Source organism: Sinocyclocheilus anshuiensis, unplaced genomic scaffold (genome assembly GCF_001515605.1).
Source record: "Sinocyclocheilus anshuiensis isolate Anshui unplaced genomic scaffold, SAMN03320099.WGS_v1.1 scaffold1079, whole genome shotgun sequence".
Classification (NCBI taxonomy): Eukaryota; Metazoa; Chordata; class Actinopteri; order Cypriniformes; family Cyprinidae; genus Sinocyclocheilus; species Sinocyclocheilus anshuiensis.
The window spans coordinates 1151560-1166515 of record NW_015548207.1 but is presented as its reverse complement, the minus strand read 5'-3'; the positions used below and the strand labels follow the sequence as shown (position 1 = coordinate 1166515).

At 36.1% G+C, this 14956-nt stretch overlaps 1 long non-coding RNA gene across 1 annotated transcript in view; it reads left to right on the top strand.

The window, feature by feature from the left end:
- Positions 1–11036: 11036 nt before the first annotated feature.
- The window catches only part of LOC107653565 (uncharacterized), a 5153-nt gene continuing 1233 nt past the window's right edge, over positions 11037–14956 (top strand). The window contains exons 1-2 of the long non-coding RNA XR_001630238.1: positions 11037–11070; positions 12395–12528. This is a non-coding gene — a long non-coding RNA (uncharacterized LOC107653565). The remainder of the gene's footprint in view (positions 11071–12394; positions 12529–14956) is intronic.

Here is a 14956-nt window from a genome sequence, read left to right as displayed (position 1 = left end):
GTTCCACCAGCTGGGAACAGTCCAGGAAAAGGTCAGTGAGAGTGATTTTGTGCCTCTTTGGGATGGCACCATGAGGCGTCATTCACTTGCAGAACGCAGGCTTCTAGAGGGCACATAAGTATGACGACAAAGAAGAGAAAAGAAGGTTTTGATAAGTGTGCAAGAGTCAGAACAATTGTTCATTTTGTTGTGGTAGTATGTCGTTTTAGCAGTGGAGACAGTTGCAGAGAAGGAAGAGAGGAGTGACTGATACACACTAAGGTCGGTAGAGTTTTTTGATTTGCGCCAAGTTTAGAGTGATGTTCACGGAGAACATCGGACAGCCAGGGTGCAGAGGGTGTAGTGCGTGCTGGTCTGGATGAAAGTGGGCAAAAGTTGTCTAAGCAAGATGTTAGAGTGGAGCAAAGAGTGTCAGTAGCAGTGTTTGTGTCCAGTGCTGAAAACCGAGAGGGTGAAGGAAGTGAGGATGAAACCGTAGAGGATAGGCGAGAGGGAGAGAGTGAGCGTATAGGTTACGTCGAAAGGTGACCTGCGGAGGAGTGTGTGCTGTGTCAGGAGTTAGTGTGAGGTTAGAAGTGATGAGGAAGTGGTCTGAGGTGTGCAGTGGAGTAACTAAAGTGTCAGTGGAGCAATAGCGCGTGTAGAAGAGGTCCAGTTGGTTACCTGATTTGTGAGTAGCCATAGTAGACACTCGCTTGAGATCAAATGAGGCGAGTAGAAAATTTCACTTTCCAAATTCGCTTCCACAAATTCAGTGGTTCAAATTCAGCAGAAAATTCGCCATTTCTCATCCGGGAGCTGCAGGAATAGCAGTAGAGCACCGACGCATGATCTCCAGCTGCTGTCAGTCGCTCACCAGAAGGTGGCACAAGCGGCTGTTGATGAAGACCAAAGCAACAGGTGGATTTAGTCATTCATTCACAAAAACTGATTTGCAGAAATGGAGCAAGCAGTAAGTAGAAGTATGATTATCAGGGCCAGTATCAATATGCGGAAATCTGATTGTGTTTACGTGTAATTCAACATCTTCGCTGTTACTCGGTTCCCCGTGTAGACTACATGTAAGCAGCTTTCTCTACCGTTACTGAAAATGAGATTATAATGCTGTTTTACCTGATGCTGATGTATGGAACTAACATTACATCTGAGGAAGACATATTGCTTTCGGTTGCTTAGTTTCCTTGACTTTGTATCATGGCTTGTGTGAAGCTGAACTGTAATACTGGGGTTCCCCTCATACATCACACTCCAGGATTCCCCAACGATGCATAAGGCGCCTCAATTAATTAATACAGTGATACAGTGAAGTGATAAATACAGTGAAGACCTCAGATCTCGGAATACACTTTATTTATGATGCGAAGCAAATACAGGTAAGAAAATGAGGTCAGAAGGACGCAACGCGCTGCATTTTCTTTCTAATCACTTTTCTAGCGCCGTACATTTAGTTTTAGGTTTGATATTCACCGTACATTCGCTTTCCCTTACCACTGATTTAACAAGTCGACAGTCACAAAGATATCACTACCATTAGTGATTAGTTTAACAAAATGCAACCACTTTATATCAGCGTAAAAAAAGGAATTAAAAACCGCCTATGTGTATTGTTGCTGCAAATTTAAACCGGAGAAAGCTTTGACACGCTATCGCACCCAAGGGAACGTCTGACAGTTCCACCGACTGGGTTTAAACGTCCAATGTATTTTATTTGAAATGACTTTTAACATTTAAAATAACACACTGTCAAACTGTAAATCTTTTATTACTCATAGTGATTAACTACAGGTGAGATTTTGCCAATAACTCTCTCCATATATGTACAGTACACAAATATTTTCTTTAAAAAAGGGTTATGTTCCAACGATTGTAGTACATGCTAGATACAAGACTGACTTACTACAGGTTAGATTTTGCCAATATCGGCCTTAGGGTATGTACAGTATACAAATTTATTTTTAAAAAACTACAGTAATTCACCAAAAGGTTTTTTTATTCATGTACCAAAGGTTGTAGTATGTTGCTAGTTACAAAACTGACTTACTTCATGTGAAATTTAGCCAACATCTCCCTTACTGTATGTACCGTTCACAATTATTTAAAACAAAAGTAAAAAAAAAAAAACACAGCTGTAAGTCCACAAAAGGGTTTTTTCATTTTCCAAAGGTTGTAGTATAAAATATTGATCTACTGTATGTACAGTAAGGAAGATATTAGCAAAATTTCACCTATAGTAAGTCAGTCTAGTCACTAGGAACCTACTACAACCTTTGGGACATTAAAAAAAAAAAACAACAACAACAAAAAACTTTAGGTGAATTACAGTAATTTCCTGAGAATAATTATATACTGTATGTACAGTAAGAACGATATAAGCAAAATTTCAACTATAGTAAGTCATTCTAGTCACTAGGAACGTACTACAACATATGGAACACGAAAAACCTATTTTGGCAAATTACTGTAATTGTTTTCTTAAAAAAAATATTTGTGTACATATTTAGGGAAAGTTATAATGCGAGTTAATGGCAATATATATTCAGTCAGTTTGCCCTCTAGGCATTTACTGTAAACATTGATTTGAAGTAATTATTGGACTTCGTTTTTTACTGTGAGGTAAATTTGCAGATGACCCCTAAAGCAGCATTGAGAATATGCAGCCAAAATCAATCCTAAAATTAACTTTACCGCGCTTGGTTTTCTATAAGAGAAAAAATGGTTTGGTGAAACTTTGTGGGTTGTAGGCTCATCTGCTTAACTGTACATAGTATATTTTATTCATTAGATGCCGAATTTGAAAATTTATTATGACTGTCTTGAGGCTATAAACCACATTAAGTGTCTTTATGTGAAATATGTTTAACGTGCAGTTTTGCGTGCTGAGTAATTTATGTTCATAGTCTGATTTAATCTGCCTGTATATCGTTTGCATCATCAGTGAAGTGTATTATGAGTTTGGTCTTTTAATAGCATTGTGTGAGCCCCACCTAAACAAATTCATATGAAATATTAAAATTTATTGCCTGAGAAATGTCTGATATTTAATCAATAAATACAGTTACATAACATAATTAAAGATTTGATTCCTGATGACTCGTTTAGGCGATTGCGATCTGATTCTTTTTTTTTTTTTTGATAGACAATAATTTTATTTATCGTGCTCTGTTGGCTTCACAACTTTGCAGATGTTCACATACAGCTACATCACACACTGCATGAAAGGTAATATTCGAAAAGGCATAATAGAGGCACTTTAAGACACTTTGTAGAGCTGTTACCAATCAAATGAAATCCAACAAAATTCATCTTTGCACTGCAGAGGTGGCACAGAAATTTAATCTGAATTGGTACAATTACAACTGCATAAATATTGTTGATATTAATGATTTAAAAATATTTTTGTTTTTGAATTATAGAAATACGATGGAAAAATAAAATGATACTTCTAAATATAAAATTAAAACTGCCAGTAAGCTAGGTGGTGGCAAATCACCATGAGCGAATCATGGAATCATTTATTCAAACGATTCGTTCAAAGCAGTTGATTCATTCGTGAAAACAGCTCTCTTGCTCTTGTGATATTGCTTAATTATATGTTAATATTATATAATATAAAACAAGATCTCATACAAGTACTTTTTTGCAATCATATCTTGACATTTTTTGGGTAATTGTATTAATTTTGGTGACACCATTCCCCATTAAATTCTGACCCGGCATAAAAGTATCAAAATAAATCAAATTAGAAGTAAGTTATTGATTGTATTTGAAGCAGGAAGTTTCACATCCAATCACAGTAATGATGTTAACAAATAAATCAGACAATGGACCGGCAAAAGCATTGGAAAGATTGCTCTTAATCTATAATGTTTCACAGCTTGGAGTTTTAGAATTTGGTCGTTTGATTTCCTTGTTATCAAAAGGTTGTTTGGCTTCCTAAAGTCTCCGTGTTTGTGAGGGTCAAGCATAGAGGTCAAGTGGGAAAAAAAAGGAAAAGAATCGAAATTGAGGGCTGAACCAAAATTGTGTATTAGAATCCATAAGCCTCAAGCTACAAGACCAAGAGATAGTTCGAGAGTAGCACACTTTCAAAACGTCCCTGTTTGTCTAACCCACATTCTTCTAGTATTATTCTTGTTTCAACCCCCATTTGTGGTTTATTTTTTCACATTCCCATGTATTTCATCATGTAGAGACAATAGTCCACCACTCCTCCAGGTTGGATGTGTTGGTCTGTTGAAAAGGTAAAACAAAAATCAAATTGCCAGGGGAATAAATGCAGAGCCAAACAACTGCCATTGATATGAATGGGAATGTTAACAGATAACTCCAGGTATTATAGACCTCCTTGGTCTTAAATTCACCCCGTCACACTATATTCCCAAATCATAACTTACACAGCATCACAGCCCCTCCCCAACCTCTAGGGAACCATTCCACCTTTGGTCATTTTCATCTGGGAAATGGGGAAATGAGTTTCAGATCAATAACTCGAATGAGAACGGATGTACACTTGTGGTGGGATGGGTTTAGATCTTTATTAGAGAGTCATTTACCAACGTTGCGTCACCAGGCATGCATATGGAGGGCGTAGGGACCCGGAGGGGTGACACGGAGCTGACAGACTGAATTTGTTGAGTCAGTGGAGCAGAGAAATGATGTCTGATAAATGAAATTGAAACAGCCTCCCTGCTCAGTGTTCCTTATTCTCTCCATCTCTCCAATGAGCTCAGGATTTTCTTTCGACTTTTCGCTCCAAATACCGTGTTGCTAGTTGGATGCTATAGAAATATGAAGGGACTTGTACACAGACCTGTATTTGCAGTGAAAAACTGACAAGCGTGGAAGCCATGGTAGAAAGTAAGATGTCTCGGATGTCATTATGCCTAAAACTGGACGCTCTGCAGTATCACTACACCAACTGCACTCATAGTTTTTGGGCACATTGCACCATTACCTGATTTGCATCTTTTGCATTAGTGAATTCCCACTTCAATGCTATATGTTACAACTTTCTTGACATCCTACTGCTTTAATTTTTGATAATTGAGTCCATCGATTAATATCAAAAGTACTAGCTCTGTGCAGCTGCATTCAGAGTTTTTGGGGTAGTTGCACAGTTACCTGATTTGCATCTTCCTACTTCGAAGCCATACACTACCACTTTCTTGATGTTCTTACTACTTTAGTTTGTGTTAATTGAGTCTTTAAGTCCATCATTTGATATTGAAAATACTAGCTGTGTCCAGCTGCATTCAGAGATTTTGGCCACATTGCACCCTTACCTTGAGCTACATGTGAGCAAAATCTGTGATCTTGTTGATTGTAGAAATTGGGTGATTCAGTAAATTAGATTCTGGTTGATTTGGACAGTTGGATCAATGATGGAACTACAAGCATTGGAGGTTTCGGGTGAAGGAAAGCTGCTCAAGCATGGCATACCACATCTGATTGGAGGGTGGGAAAATAGCTGCCAAGGTGTGCTGGTTTATTGCACTACTGAAATTGATGTCGGGCGTCTCGGTATGTAAAACTTTAATCGAATTGTGGATGCAGCGCTGGTCCTCGACATTACATGACATAAATTCAACTCTATAAACCTATCAGGTGAGAATGGTGAAGGTTTACAGTATATGTAGAAGCTTCCAAAAACTTGGAGAGGTTTTTGTCATCGTCTCACACAGATAACACTGTCGAAGCAATTGGAAGTGGAAGGTGTGAAGGAGGTTGATTTAGGTGTCCATGCCTTAACTTGGACATTTGTGGCCTTTTGGGGCTAGTTCTCCAAACGATTTAGCTAAACGGCTAAAATGGGGGATGCAGTAAAGATTATTGCCCTAGAAGGATCTACAAATAAAGTCTTGTTGATTCTAATTAACTCTTAACTGGTCACCTTCAATTTTCAGGAGAGTAAAACAATTTTAAGGTCTTGTTTTAGTCACAGTCATGCTGGTTTTAGCTTGGCTACAATTATCAACAAGTTTAACCACTTTGTATTAGTAAAATACATGTATTATCCATCAATAATGAGTTTTTGAAAGACCATATTAAAATGTAAGCTTTTCCAAACTGTTGATAAATCATTTTTACAATGTAGGTGATATGCTGCACTTCATTTTATATCAACATCAATGTTTTTTTCAATAAGTTTAAAATTATGAATAAGGGAAATTGCATATCCTGCTGTGAAATATTACCATGTTTTTCCAGATATATAAAGATGTTTTTAGACTTTTTATTTTCTTACCCCATTTTATTATTATTTTTATGTATTAAATCTTCTAGAATTAGGCCTGTCTAATAAAATTATATTGGATTTATTCTTAAAACTGGAAAAAAATGGGTGGAGAAATTGAGTCAATAGGTAAAAAAAATATATATTACCATATTTTGGGACATGGACTCTGGTGTTTTTTGAAATACCTTAAATGATCATGCAAATGCAGTTGTATATACCATACGATTACGTACAGTACCATGCTATTACCATCACTGTATTTTAATGCAACCACTTTTTTTTCCTTTAGAATGAAATGCATAAAACAAAGTGGATATAGAAACGGACAGACACACTTCCTCTTCTACCACCCACAGCGCAGGGTTGGCGTCAAACGCTGGAAGACTATCTGCCACAGACACGCACCCGTGGCGTCTCAAATACAGCTCACCACTCAACATATCGAGCGTCTGACTGCCGTGAGAGTAGCTAACATATCACAAACACAGACACACACACACACACACACACACACACACACAAACCATCATTTCAGCCTCTCATTGCTGCAAGCTATTACCACGCTGCATAGCCTCTCTACCCTTCATTACACTAGAGATCTCCACGGACCACTGTGTGATATATTGCATGTTTGTTCACACGTCTTGTACCGTAACGCATTCAAAATCAGAGGTATTTATTGGGCGGGGGCTACAATTACTGGTAGGACCAGCAAGCAAAAACCACCTGGTCAAAAGGACCCATCAGTCCCAGACAAAGATGGATTCATCAAAAGTATTTAGAGTGTCAGTGAGAGTAGAGAGGATGTAGAGACCAGACAGAGAATGATGAAGATGAGGATGAATCTCAACTCACATTTCACAAAGCCATTACTGGGCAATCTGCCCCTGCAATTTCTTCAATCTCGCCCAATCAAACCCTGGCGTGGTAAGAGAGAGCTTGATGATGACTCACATTGCTAATGTGAAGATGAGTTTCTGCCCGTGTGTGTGTCGGTGGGCGGGAAGGTGTTCCAGACATCTAAATGTCTCTGATCTGGAGTGTTGTTTTGACTGGGAATCAAGAGAAGCCCATTTATTTTAAATTTACTTCAAGCAGCTCTTGATTTCCAGCCAAAACAAAAAATTCTTGATGTTAAATAAGTTTTGGCAAAACAAAGAATCATCAGTACGCAGATTATTTTCTATAGTTTGGTCTCAGTAGACCTTAGTGTGGTGTTTTTTTGTTTGTTTTTAATTTGCGAAAGTCCATTCAAAGGGATTGTTCGGTTTTAAAGCCCTAAGTCATGTCTAATTCAAAATTAAAGGACAATATTTTTTGGGACTGTACGTCTATCATCTTAACTATTTATCATAAATGCACAGTCCTTCACTTTAAATAAAAAAAAAATCCAAATAAATTGGTTTACTCAAATATTTGAGAACTTTAACTTGTTGGGTCTATTCCATTTTATTTGTCATACTACCAAATGTAGGTAGTCAGATCTGCTTAATTTTTATTTTTATTTTTACTTGCATTTACCCAATTCATAAGGTGTATTTAATTAATTTCACAACTTTAAAATTCACTACTTTTTTGTTTGTTTCTTTCCACCTATAAGGTCAGAAACTTACATATATATGCTACTTTAAGCAAGCAGACAATTCTTTTTCCAAAAGTGTTTTTGTGGTGGTAACAAATCTCAAGGCGGCATCAGAGTTTCTTTTTAATCTCTGCACCGTTAAACCAAATGCTGTTTTTCCCATAGCCTGCTCGGCCATATTATTTCAGCTTATTTTTTTAAATCGTGTTTAACAGCAGAATTCCTGCTGGAAAAACGAATTCAAACAAGCAAATTGCAACCACTTTAGTGTTAAATTTAGCATTACATCACTTGCTTATTAATGGATGCTCTGCTGTGAATGGGTGCCATCAGAATAAGAGTCCAAACAGCTGATAAAAAACATCACAATAATTCACAAGTAATCCACACCACTCCAGTCCATCAATTAATTTCATATGAAGTGAAAAGCTGGATGTTTGTAAGAAACAAATCCATCATTATAGTGTATTAACATTAAACTGTCATTTCTGACCGAAACATGAGTACATAATCCATAAAAACACTTCCTCCAGTGAAAAAGTCCATCCCCTGTTGTCTTCTCACATCAAGTGCTTGATCTGTGCATATGTCTCTCCTTATTCTGATGAATACTTTTTCACTGAAGAAAGCAATATTACGGATGGAAGCTGTTTGGACTCTCATTCTGACGGCACCCATTCACTGCAGAGGATCCATTGGTGAGCAAGTGATGTAATGCTAAATTTCTCCAAATCTGTTCCCATGAAGAAATAAACTCATCTACATCTTGAATGGCCTGAGGTTGAGTACATTTTCAACAAATTTTTAGGTGAACTATTCCTTTAAAACTCCATTATGTAAACAACCTCTATCTTATGATTGGCTAACCTCCACTGACTTTTTAATGTAGCTTCCCTTTAATTAGCACTGCAAACCGACATATTATTTAAAACCATAAAAGGAAAAAATGTTGCATTCTGAAACAGCATAACATATGTTATGCTAAATATTTTTGTGCAAAAGTTCACAAGAGCGATTTATTTTCTGGAAGTGTTTTTCACATCCCAGATGGACGGATAAAAGTTGTGCGTATCTCTTGGCTCGACTGACAGTGTCGCAAGTAGCCAGCCGGGTTGTGTTTGTGAAGGTGTCAGACAGAAGATCTCAGTCTCTATCACTCAGCACCATCCACTAGGACATTTCTCAGCCTGTCGCGCACACACACACGACACGCACACTTACACACCTACCTCACACTTCAGCATGACACCTATCACACCAATCTCTGCCCTTCATCTTCATTCTGGTCTCTTTGACCCTTGTCTCATCCCATATTGTCCTTCAGCGACTGTGAGATAGTGTGTGCACTGTGCTGTATCTCTAAGAATGATACCGCAGGAAAAAAAAAATAATAATAAAACCGTTGTTTTGAAATCTCTCTGGGCTGGAGGGGTTTACCAATCTCTGGCGCCTCGCAGAACTTTCCTGTCAGATCGCTGCCATCCCTGTGACCTTAAAGTGGCCTTTGTGTGCTGAAGCATGTAGCTGTGAAATAGTCCTTGACAATTAGAAGCACACATACACACACACGAGCGGGAGCTTTCTTTCATATTCAGGTTTAATTGCATGTGGCCAGTCATTACAAGATGTCTTAAAGGGCACAACTGCACATCTTTAATAATAAATGTGACACTTTGTCAGGTATGCCATGGTTGTTATAGGATCAAAACAGTCATGGCTGGCTCTTTTTAAGTGTGTGTGTAGTACTGAAGATGTCAATTTGCTTCGTCAAACTGTTACTATAAAGTGAAATTACTTGAAATGATTGATCAATTTCAGAACTTTATATTATTTTTTTTGTCACATTTTAAATTGAATATAATTTAGTATACAAATTATATTTTATCTTATATATAGTATATTATAATTTCTGTGTTATATTTGTATATTTAAATACAGTGTAGGCAAGATAAAGGATTATGGTTCCTCCTATTATGACTTTGACATTTATTTATGACTGACTTTATTACTTTGGAAATGTATGACTTATTACTCTTATGAATTTATTATTTTTATTATAACTTTGACTATTTATCTTTATTTTTGACTGTCTGTTGTGCCTCATTTTCGACTAATTCTATGATTTAGTATAATTCATTCGACTTAATTTATATTTTTTATTTATTATTATTACTGACTTGTTTGATTTTTTTTGACTATGACTTATGACTCATGGCTTATTTAATACTTGATAATGTTTTGTTTTTTTATTTGTGACTTTTATGACTTTGACTTTGACTTGACTTTATGACTTATGAGTTTGACATTAAACACTTTGATTTATTAACAACTTCATTTATGACTATTATATTATGATAGTTTGTATATTGCAATTTGATTTACTATGACTGACGTTATGACAACTTTTTATGACTTATTTAAAATTGTACTATGATTGATTATAACTTATTAGTTTGACATTTATGATTTATAGCTGATTTTAATTTATGACTTATGTAATACTTTAACTCATTCATTTGACTATTTATTTTTTATGACTATTTATATATTATTTGCAGTTTGTGATTCATTCATATGACTGACTATGACTTGTTTGACTTAAGATTTATATTATACTTTATTATGATTTATATGATTGTTATAACTGTTTAGTATTATTTATTTGTATTTTTTTAATCTATTTGTTTATTCTTTTACAGCATATATCTGTATGCCACCTATTTTATTTTAATGTTTTAAGTCTTAAAGTAATCTCCACTAGTTGGTTTGTTTGCAATTGCATGAACAGAGTGGACAAATTAGTGATGGTTAAGGATCTTGGCTGCTGATGTAAAGGTTGTAGGTTCAGTTCCACATAGCAGGGGACCCTGAAACCCAAGAGTCAGTGAGATCATTGTTGTGCTCCGTCACCATTGGGCTCTTGAGTGAGGCACTTAACCCAAGGTTGCTCCTGCGGGACTGATTCTTCTAGCAATTAGTGTACCGCGAGTTGCTTCGGATGAAAAGCATCTGCTAAATGGCGAGTAAATGAACATTGGCACTTCAGTATCCAAGACCCGTGTTGAGACCTTAATAATGTTTCATTAGATTGTGACGTTTCTTAGAATACTTCACCGATAAGTGTTTTATGAAGCTTGAAATTTCCACTCTCCATACATTGTAACTGCTTGGAAAAAAGCTACCAGCACATTCCTCAAAATGCTCCTTTTGTGTCCCGCAGAAGAAAGCCATACGGGTTTGGATCGACCTGAGGGTGAGTAAATGATGACAGCATTTTTGACAGCATGAACTCTTTAAGATCCCTTGGGTTCAGCGAACGCAGAGTGGTTCTAATACAAAGCCGAACGCTGAAAGGTCAAATGAGATAAAAGTAAATCAACTTGATGTTGGCTTCTTATAGTAAGTCACCTTTATTCACATCTCTCAGATGATGCCCTTGACTTTGAGAAGAGGTGTGTGTGTATTTATGTAAGAGTTTGAGAGTGAACGAGAAGAAAAACACTCTTTCCACACACACTGGCCAGTGTTAATTTGTACAGTTTTTGTGTTGGTCACACTTTATATTAGGTGGCCTTAACTACTATGTACTTACATCAAAAAAATACGTACAATGTACTTATTGTGTTCATATTTTATGGCAAAACACTTTTGCTGCTATTGAGGTGGGATACGGGTGAGGTTACAGGTTTGGTGGTATGGGTAGGTTTAAGGGTGGGTTAAAGTGTAAGGGATGGGTCAACAGTGTAATTATAAATTAATAACTAAGATTAATAAATATAATAATTAATAAAGTAATTACATAGGTATTTTAAACAATATAAGTACAGTGTAAAAACATGTACCCAATAAGTGCATTGTACCAAATGATTAATTTAAATGTAAGTACATAGTTAAGGCCACCTAATATAAAGTGGGACCCTTGTCTTTTATATCTCATGAAGTGTGAGCTGAACTCAAAATTTGTCTGGCCTATTAATCCTTTAGAGGTCACATGGATTTCCATTTCTTTTTAAATTTTCCCACCAAATAGTTATTAGATATATATTTTTTCAGTCGCACCTTAGGTTTTTCCTTTAATTTGCATTATCTTTGGCTTATATAATTTAGAGGCACACCTGGTAAAACATAAAGCATGTTTTAAGCATAAAATACTGTAATTAAATTATTTTATTTATTATTATTATTATTATTATTTTAGTTTTAGTTCTGTTCTACAAAATATTAATAAAAACTATAATAGTATCTCAGTGATACTAAAATAACAGTGTTGTGTATATACTTATTTATACATTCATCATTATAATGATAACTGTAGTTAGTACTAGTTATTATTATTATTATTATTAATTTATATATTATATTAACTACATCTAAAATAGATTTTATCCTTTCATTACCATAACATTTCAATCAATTTAGTCATCAGTATCAACAAAGCAACCTTTGTTTTTTATTTTAAATTACAAATTTCATGCACTCTAAACATTTGGATATCCAGAAAGCAACAGATTCCACAGGCTTCTGCACGCTGTCTCACTTCCATATGGAAACCACTATTTTATCTGTTTGACTTGCAGGCTTTTCTCTCTCAGATGAACGAGTGATTAAAACCGTATCGGTAGAAGCCAAACAGGGATCCATAGACAAGACGAATGTACACACAGCTGATCCCTCGACGCTGGGGGAAAAAACGCAGAACCTCTGCATTGTGGTAAATAATTGAGCGCTGCATGATTAATTATGCATTATGAAATACACTGTAAAAGCAGAAAGTTTTATTTTGTACCCAAATGCACAGAGCCATGCTCTTTTTTTTTTTTTTGGATCTGGGTCAAAATGTTTAACAAACGCAGCGTGCGCCACATCGCCGTGGGTCTGACTGGTGGTCGGCATGTCAATCGGTGACTAATTGTTGCGAACGAATCCGATTTCCCAGGAACACCGAGCGCTTTGAGCTCCATTTCTCTGGATTTCTTCATGCCAGGTGCCTCAAGTTTGTTAATTTATTGAAAAGATTCTAATTAACTGGTTCTAGAGGAGGAAGAAATGTCGCAGGGAGATTTATAGGTTGTGCAATACAGCTGGAAGGCGACCCGTCAGAGTCACTCCACGTAAAACCGCTCTCGCTCTTTGTTCGTCGCATATTCACGTCTGCTAAATACGTGGCCAATTACATTATTCTGAGGTAATTACCGTAAATTCAACTGCCTAAGGAAATGGCGCATTTTTAGCACAGGCCTCTAGGAGTATATGAGCCGCTGGTTTTCAGTTGAGCAAAATAGGTTGCAGACCAATTACTAATTAAATACCAGTTGAGACTAATTGGTTTCAAAGTAGCAAGCCACGAAATTGAAGATTCGAAGAGCTGAGGATCACGAAAACTGTCAACACATATGACTTGAAACCAGCTTAGCGTGTTTTGGGAGCTTCTTTCCCCGCCATCTCAATTTTAAGCTTGGTTTTAGATCAATACGCAGACTCCACTAAAGTGTCCTCTTTGGGGTAGACATCATTCACGGCGGACCCCGTAGACTGCTCCAGTTGTACACCCTGCTCGGGGCTACCAGCTCGAAGGATGATGTCATTACAAAAACTGTGTCATCTTCCTTGCATTTTGTAAACAAGCACTATGAACTTGGCGGGCAAGTGTTGCAATCCTCTGATGTTATCTGGGTCTCATTCCTCATGTACACCACATCAAACGTCACGGAATGACCTAAAACGTAACGGCATCAATGTCGACATGGACATCTGTGACAAGAGCCAAGATTAGTATAATTTTGCATTTTTACCACAAACAATCTGTATGTTTTCTTTTCAGACTTCTTTATTATTGTTTTTTGGCCTAGAAGTGTCTTGGAATCAGAAACCATAAATGGTAAAAATGCCAAAATCGATGCTCGTAAATCCCACATGCTACTCGGCTAAGCATAAATACACACCTGCTTGACTTTAGGTGGTGTTACAATATACTAGTTTTCTCTGAACAAATACCATTTGGCTAGAATTTTATTTATTTTTTTCCCAGAGTCCCAGTCCCAGAGTTGACGAATAGTTGCATTGTGGCTATTTTTTCCACACCTTTTTATTTTATTTTTATCTATAATAATAATAATAATAATAATAATAATAATAATAATAAATATTCCTTCCTTCATTCCTTCTCTCCCTGTCCTATTGGTCCCACTGACAGAAAGTTATCAGATGAATTTTGAAGTGTTTTGGACATAAAATGAGCTTGTTTTAATACATTTAGCAAAAAGTGTGTATGTGGCAACTATACTGACTAACTGACCTGCATCTTTTGGTATGTGAAGTCCAGTGTTGGGAAGATTACTTTGGAAATGTAATAGGTTACGGATTACAAGTTACCCTATTTTCAATGTAATAAGCAGTGTTGGGGAAAGTTACTTTTAAAAGTAATGCGTTACATAAAGGATATTTGTGTTGTTTAACATTTAATTATTGCAGGTTTGCGTCATATTCTAAGTTGCATTATTTTTATTCATTTTGAGGAATACTGAATCTGTGTTTTTTGTGAGTGATATGAATGAATGCATATTCATATTTACTTTAGAACTACAGTAACATCTACTTTTCTGAATTTCTAACAAATGTTTTCAACTGTTAATCATTTTGAAACATTTAAAGCAGGCAGGGTTAATCTTTCAGTAGTACTCTGATTACTGTCAGACTTTCAAAATCTTGCATCACTTGAATTAAGTGTATAAAAATGTTATTATAAAGCACAGACACCACAAAATTAGACTTTAGCACCTCTTTTTACTTTGAGATCGTTCTGAGGTTAAATACAGATTTAAAATCATAACAAGATACAGTAGTTTATGATCTTTGCATAGCTATGACAGGAAACACATGCTAACAATGGTTTGGAAAAAACAGTTAATCCAAAAAAAAAAAAAAATGCATATACATAAACCCCCTTTGGGATTCAAAGGATGTAACCCCCTTTGGAATCATTAACATTTTCATAAGTAACTGTAATTTAATTACACATTTTTTCTCAGTAACTGTAACAAATTACAGTTACATTTATTTTGTTATTCTTACATGTAACTAGTTACTACCCAACACTGGTGAAGTCTAAATGTTTACAAACTTTTTTGAGAATTGCCCAC